At 37.3% G+C, this 8,397-nt stretch overlaps 1 protein-coding gene across 1 annotated transcript in view; it reads right to left on the bottom strand.

Moving 5' to 3' along the window:
• The window catches only part of GABRG3 (gamma-aminobutyric acid (GABA) A receptor, gamma 3), a 322,700-nt gene that overhangs the window by 139,900 nt on the left and 174,403 nt on the right, over positions 1-8,397 (bottom strand). The gene's annotated exons all lie outside the window — the stretch shown is intronic.

Genomic DNA, 8,397 nt, shown 5'->3' with positions numbered 1-8,397 from the left:
CTTCCTCACTTCCTTCCTCCCTCCCTCCCTCCCTCCCTTCCTTCCTCCCTTCCTTCCTCCCTTCCTTCCGTTTCTTAGCTCTGTGGGCACAAGGGGTATGGTTTTGTCTTTCTGTTAATTTTGCAGAAGCAGCAGTGAGAAAAGGGAGGGCCTTTCCTCATGGTAGGGTTTTGTGTTTTCAGGATGCCTGTTTTATCCAGGCTGTGCTAAAGGTAAATAAAATTGACAAGACAAGGCCAATAATTTGAGGACTTAATGTTTTCATCCCAGTTTTTGAGTCTGTTACAAGTAAACCTTTGATGGCTTCTATTAACCTCATTATCATTGGTCAGTCAAGCCTAGCAAAAGTAACAAGCATCGACTGGGCTCTAGCCAAGATATGTTTAATCTGAGTCACTAATCACCACTTTTGTTAAACTTCTGTGGCATACTGCAGGTTATCCGGCTGACCTTGGCAATTCTGGTCTCTTCTCATTCTCCTTTTCTCTCCTCCTCCACAAATTTACTTGGTATTTTTTCTGGTTCTGAAACCTGTTCAGTACTTCTTGGTTGTCAAAGTACCAAAAAGTTTCTCTACACTTGGAAGCAGTTCTGCAACAATTCTTCATTTCTCATAAGACAACAGTGAATTCAAGCACACAGTTCTCACAGTTTGGCGATGCATTAGTAACTTTTACTGTGGCCATTGAGGTGGCCATGGAAGACAATAATGCAATATTGTTTTAAAAAAAATTTAATATACTCATTACCACAACTAACATAATTAAATGTTCTTTGTTTCTTTAAAAATATGCCACATTTTCTACTAGGGACCTAAAATACCTTGAACCTTCTGGGTTCAAGCAAGCTCATTTCCTGCCTTTGGAAATGTGCAAATAAGGGCAGGAAAAGGGAACAACTGCAGCTTTTAAATTGCCTAGCAGTAGGTTACCTTGACTTGTACTTTCAAGTTTTATGTTATATTTTGTGATTTACATTTCAGTTACGTCAAGAAAGGCTACAAGGAATAAACTCATGCAGTTATATCAGCATTTGTAAAAATCTAACACTCTAAAAGAAAGGAATCTGAAATAAGCATACGATGAAACACCTGTACACACATAATGGAGCACGTATCTTGGAAAGTGCCTTAGGCAGTTTCTTCAAGAAACAAGATAATCACCAAAGATCAAAATCTGCCCATAACCCAAAGAAGAGTGAACTATGCCCAGAACTGTTAAGAGTTTGGGCACTACTGACTATTGATCCACCTCTGACTGTTGCCTGTAAGAGCAACACAATAAATGACATTCAGTCTGCTTTCTCATGTTGAAATAAAAGACCCATTAAGGGGTACTTTTTTTTTACTTACAGACAATTCTTTATTTACACATTGGATTGCTATGACTCCCTAGCCAAGAGAGAAAAGATTTCTATTCCAGAGCATTTCCACATTGTCCTGTGATGTAATTGTTATAGGTTGCTGAAACCAGACATTCCTTCTCATGCTAAAAAATATGATGCAAAGGACTATGACTGTCTCCTGATGCTCTTTATATCACAAATATTAGCTTGTCAGAAGATACAAACTCAGGGCTGCCATCGGTTTGCACATTATGGACCAGGCTTTCTGTAAAGAGCAGATTCATTCGCAAACCAGTTAGCACATACCTAAAAGAGCAAATAGCAATAATATATATATAAGTAGTGTATAAGGGATGTTATATTACATTTGAGGGAGAGAGAGATTTTCTTCCTGCCTATGGTGCATTTGTGTCACACTGTCAAATGTTTGTTAAAAAAATAAACCAACTCACATTGGCACATGATAACATGCTTAAAGGGATTTTAGCTTCAAGTAAACACCGAATATCATGAGATCTGTAATGGAATCATGGGACTTAACAATGATTGTCACATGGCAGACACTCCAGGGCCTTTTGCTGGTACATTCAGCTGTTAGACAGGCAACCGGCCACCTGCCTTGCTTCAGCATTTTCTCTTATTTTCTCCTGACACCATAAGCATAACTTAGTCAGATACATATATTTTTGCCAAAAAAATGGCTCACAGGCAGGTTTTGTCATTTCCAAAATTTGTTTTGGTAATGATATTTTAAAAAAATCTTACTAATAGAAAAAATGTAGAAAAATAACATGGCTTGCTTTGAGAAGCTAGACTGCACTTGGGATTTTTGAGACTTTTAGTCTCCTTGTTTAAACATAAATCAGAGCTGGGGCATCCTGTCCCTGAAATACAGTTGCCTATCCTAATCTTCAGATACTGTGGGATCTGCAACAGATAGTCTAGAGAGTTTGTGCCATGACACAGGCCCTTCATCTTCCTCAGGCAACTGTGCAGGGTAAATGGAGACACCAAGGATCCTTGAAAGACAGCTGCAAAACTAAGGTAGATGCCGGGTTCCTGGAATAGCCTACCATCAATCCAGAGAGTCTCAGGAAGAGTTTTCTGGACCCACGAGTTAAGTATTTTAGGCTTCACCAATTGGCACTTGCTGTAATTTTACTCTAAGGTCTCATTTTTGCTGACATTTGGTCTGCTACTAGGCCAAAATCTTAGCTCTGTGTGAGGAACAGAAGAGCAAGGGATAATACCTGAATTAACTATGGCCATCAACCCACCCTGATCATCAGAGAGGCAATCAACAACCCTCAACCTCAGGGAAGTTTCACTGCTTTTTCTATGAAATAGAGACCATTTGTGTATTGGTGGCAATCAGATCTAATATCAGATTGGTTTAAGTCTATTACTATTGTATCACAACATAGTAAATTTGGAACCAGCATTAAACCATATAGCTGTTTAGAAAGGTATCTCTGATACACCTCAAGCAATAAGACAGAAGACTAACTGAAAGAGTAGTGCCACACTGATATTTACAGTATGCACTACTTTGACATGAATCTACCATAAATTAGGTTTAGAAAGTGTAACTTTACGGTGAATGTACTTATATCATAGATGATTTTCACTAATTTCATATACATATACATATACATAACATCCTATTGGAGCAATTAGATAAAAATTAGCAGAACTTCCAATGCAAACTAACTTATAAAAGTTTTATGAGTCTTGGCTTGGCTATAAAATGGAATCATAAAAATCTAACTTAATGTAGTGCCTCTTACAATTGGGAAATGTATTGACTCACGCACAGAAAAGTCATAGTGAATTAGCCAGTAGTAAGTAGTCAAGGAATTAGATAAAATATTTGATTCTTTAAGAAACAATACATTATTTATGTTAGATAAAAAAAGAAACACCCATGGGGGATTTTAGGGAAACCTAAATAGAGTTAACAGCTGAGCAGTGCAGTAGCAATTGCAGTCAGAATGGCTATTGGAAGGAATAAATGAAATTACTCAAATAAGTTTATAATATATTTCAAATTCACTACATCTAGGTGTTGTTGTGAGTACCTCAGGAAAAAAATGTTTAGAAACATTAATGTTTAAACATTAACAAAAGCAAAGAAGATCCCTACAGAATCATGCACTCCTCATAAATCTTTGGAATAGTCAAATTGTCTTTGAATATTGCCTTGCACACGAGCCAAAGTATTTGAAAAAACTGTATAATGAAAACTAAAAGAGCGCAACAGAAATAAGAAGATATGGAAATGTCTGTATATTAAAGGGATTAGCCAATGAACAGAAGGAGGGTTTTATCACAGATATTCTTCATGTATTGTATTCATGAATTGTCATATATAACATGTCATATGCTAAATACTGGATTGGCAAGAAACTTTCAATAGTCAGATTTTCCATAAATGCATATCTTTTTTCCTCTCTATAAAACTTCTTTATGTTGACTATTCTCTGAAAAAGGCAGCCTTCTGAAGAGAAGGATGGATGCATCTGGTACCTTAATTTCTACCTTCCTAGAAGAAGAAACAGCTACAATAGCTAAAATATGTTCATCACAAAACCTGAATCAAGAATTCCATTGATGCCCTATGATCTGGTTCAGCCTGTTACGGAGAGCACAGATGGGAAGTTCAGATATGGATTAAAGCTCTTTTTGCCTTCCCAGCATCTTTAATGAACTCCTCTTGAGATATGAACATTAAGCTGTGTTCCTTCTGGCCTGTTCTTCATCAGGAGTAAAATTCTGCCCTCAGACTTTATTAATGATCCTGCTGATGATACATGAGATGAAACAAAGCAGAGCTCATTCCACAAAACTGGCATTTGCTTTTCTAGGCTAGGAAGAATAATAAAGAAGCATATTAAAATTGGCCATGACAGCTACTTCTGTTAGAAAATTAATGATATGAGACTCAAAGTACTGATTGCATATCCATAAGAGGTTTCATGTTCAAAGGGGTAGCATTTGATTGAACTGAGTTTATATTTAGAAAGATGGGATCTGTTTCTTTCAAGCACTATGTTAGATTTGGATGATTTTTTTAAAATACATTTCACATTTCCTTACTTTTTTCCTGCAATACTTTGCATGCTTTTATACACCACTTAAAAAATACTTGAACTTTTAGAAGGCTAAAAGTACATGATTTAAGACCTGACTGGGCAACCTGGACAATCAATAGCTGGAAATTTTCCTTTCTCCTATTTTCAACTAAATCGAAAACACCTGAATTGTTCGTGAACCTTTGTGTGTATATTTTAGTGCCTGCAGTAAAAACGGCATTCCCGGCATGCCCACCTTTTGCTGCCTTGCAGCAATCCTCCAATAATGGGCAACCTGTAGACCTTCTCACTTAGGAAAAGATCAGTAATTGGCTACTTTTGTTAGTTCTATTGCCTAAATCTAAGGTGCTTGTTAAAATGAGCAACAGTTTCTGTAGTGTGATTAGAACAGCAGCAAGAAAAAATAAAGCAACAAAAACCTATTAATCAATCCAGTCTTACTATTTTTATTCTCACATCTTGCACTGCAGCTCAATATTACTGCATCTGGTAGAGCCTGAAGCATGGCCTTACAGATTGTTTCAGACCTCAGGTATGCATCTAGCAGAGATTCCCACCATAAAGCTCCTTGTACATAATTAGTAAGTCAGTAGACCAGATGGTCTAAACAAGGTGTAATGGGTTTGTCAGCTTCATTTTGGTACGACTGTCACATGCTGTTGCCTGAAGGAGTTTATGAATTTAAGTTAATTGTGAGCACACGGATGGGGAGAGGAGGTAAAGGTTTGTGATGGGCTGAAAAATGAACACCTGGAACAATCAACTGTTGTGCAGGTTTTGGTGCAAACATGTTCATGTCATTCTGCAGTGTGCCTACCCCTCCCAAATGAAGAAAATCCAGAACATTCAAGAGTCCCACCAGTGTCTGACAAAGGAAAACCAAAACCATGTAGGGCATCAGGAAACTAGCCATGTGGTCACTCTAATGGAAAAGAGTTCCTTCAGGTAGCTTAGGCATACGGCCACTGGAGGTTGTAGGTAACTGGGCATTGCTAAAGAAATAGATAGTGCTGTTCTTTAGTTTTACTTTTGCCTCGCATTTCACCCAAAATACTCTCACTCCCTCAGAATGAAAAAAAAAAAAAAGTAGCCATTAATACAAAGTGATCTCGTTATGCTTAATAGGTACTAATGCATTTTTCTTCCACTGATTTGTCCAAACCCTTTTGAATCCTTACAGAACTTTAGCCCCCACAGTATCCTGTGGTACGAGTTCCACAATTAATTGTGCTTGACTTCTCATTTCCAGCCTGCATTTTGCTGCCTGTGTCTTATTTGCTTATTCATGTGCTGACATCATCCTTCAGACAGAATATTTTTTCTTCCTTACTGATGTTTATGTGAATCCTAACTACCTCAATAAACTGCATTTTATGGCAGAATCCTGAAATTAAGTTATTTCCACAATGCTCAAATCAGTGCTGAATAGAGATAACCAAGACAGTATAATCAGCTATTTGAGTACCAAAAGTAGCACAGCAGCCCCCCTTGGCTCAGGAGGATAAATTAACCCAAACAAATAACCACACTGACAGAATCTTTTTATGCAGTAGTACTTTATAACCATATGAAAAAAATGTGATCATATAGAGCAAAATCTATCAAAGATTGCCATACCAAGATCAAGTCACAGCACTGATTCTTTCGTCACATTCACAGGGAAACATACATTCATGCCACGCATTGGCATTGATGCCAATGTTGTAACATCTCTCTATTAAAGAATCTTGCTTGGCACATGGGAACAACCAGAGCAATGTGGCACACAAAGTGGGAAAGAACTATTACATTGCATAGTGGCCCAATGTTATGCCATCGTACTTGGTTTCTCCTGTAAGCAGTGTGCTGAGTGCACATATATGTAAGGGTTGCAACAACAGACACACACCTACCACATGCCCTAATTTGCCATATGATTCATTTTGTCATGTCACCTGAAGTACATACAAAACTTGTACAGAGAGTGAAGAGTTTTCAAGTTATTTCAATTCTTTCTAATTCCTATAAAAGAGACTGAAGAGCTCCAGGAAACAGGAACCATTCTTGAACATGAGTTTACACAGGAAGGAGTAGGTAGGTTTTAGTAACTACTGTTAGCACACTGAGATTGTCTCTTTTACATAAGCCACTGTTTTCTCCTTATTTGTCCTGGCAACCAGACCAAGTAGAGCTCAGTATTCCCACCTAAGGAATATCAGCTCTCCTCAGAGCAACGGCAGGGTTAGGATGTGTTGGCACTAAAGGAAACTACTCCAGAAATTATTTGAGAGATTAGTTTCATGTTTCTAAAAATATCAAGGGAAATTTATACAAAAAGTAAAGAATTTCAAATATTAACCTTGTTCAAGTGTGTGTAGAGATGTAGAGAGTATTCTCCAAAACTTGTGCTTTTTTATGCTTGCCTAGAGAGGAAACTGCAAGAATTTGTTTGTGTGCCAGGGAGCAAATGAAAGCATGCAGAGAGAAGCAGAGCTATGCTGTGAATTCTACAAGCGTTTGTATTTTATTCAAAGATATACATCTTGGAATTCATAATCAGCTTGTCCCCCAGAAACTTGCTACAGCAGACAGTAATAAATCATTCAGGCATTCACTCAGTCATTCACTTCATAAATCTCACTGAATGTCATGTATCTTGAGACTGCTATGAATGTACGCAACACTGAAAATACAACCAAGTTATGAAACAAGAAAATCACACAGGAGATGTCCTACTATTATGATAATAGCAGTGCTAAAGTTGTTCAAAGAACACAATTCAGTGTGAACCTAAAGAAATAAACTCCTGTTATCGACATGACCAAATATGTTGACAAAACTATAAAACATTAGTTTAATATTCCTCCATGAGTTTTTCCATCTGGCAAGAAACTATAAAGAATGCATATAAAAACTGTGACACTGCCAGCTTCTGCTTGACCCTATGTAATCTCCATCTCCATAGACGGTAGTACATGTATGATGGTAATACATGTATGTTTTCAAGGGCAGAAGGGCTTCAGGCTAATAGATCTAAATTAGGAGGAACCTCTGCAAATCGAGATGCATTTGAAACTCTGCCATGAAGCACAGTCTTCTGAAGCTCACACTGATACCCCCTCTCTTTAAATAAAAAACACAGAACACAACTTACTTGCATTCAGCAACTGTCTAGCTATTAGTGGATGCAAGGTTTGAAATGACTTCCCCATCTATTAGAGCTCACCTTCTTTGGGTTTTGCCAACACAGGACCTATCAAATTTATGTGGTAGGTTTAATTAGTATCTCTGGACTGGGATTTAATTTTTAAGATCACACACTCCTTTTCCCATAGCAGCAGATTGCCACAAGGTAAGAGTAGCTTCTAAAAATAGCTGAGGTATGTATAGTTCAGTGACAAGTTTTCATTAGCAAGAAAGCTCATTCAGGAGCTATCTGCCTCCTGGTCAGTTGACTATACATATATTCCATACATCTGAATTGAGCACACTACTGTGTATTTTTGCCCAGGCTCACTTACATACATAGATCATAAGAAATGTCATGGCAGTGATAATGCTTTTGGGGAAAGGGAGATATTTACACCGGTATATACTTTTAAAATGCTTTTGTGGGGACAAAGAAGAATATACCATGGATCAGCTGAAATTCAAATCCTGTTTCTGATTGAAGATTACTGTTTGTATACTATTCATAAATGGAAATCAATACCCCACTATTACAACAGCATATGTCTTAGGAATACATTAAATTCTTCTATCATTTTTTAAGAGATGATGGAGAACAAGTTTTTTTTCCAAATATAAAAATAAAACAGTACATTTCCCATTCACTTTTGAGAACACAGATCCTGAGTCTTGGGGTTTATCAAAAGAAAACTCTCTAGCGGACACCCTTTTAAACATATTTGTAAATCATTTTCAATGCATCACTTTGGATAAAAAAATTGCAGGTGTACCCATCAACAAACAGCTCTTAAGT

Source organism: Calidris pugnax, unplaced genomic scaffold, assembly GCF_001431845.1.
Source record: "Calidris pugnax isolate Ruff unplaced genomic scaffold, ASM143184v1 scaffold188, whole genome shotgun sequence".
NCBI lineage: Eukaryota > Metazoa > Chordata > Aves > Charadriiformes > Scolopacidae > Calidris > Calidris pugnax.
The sequence above is the reverse complement of the archived record's forward strand: the minus strand, read 5'-3'. Positions and strand labels throughout refer to the sequence as shown.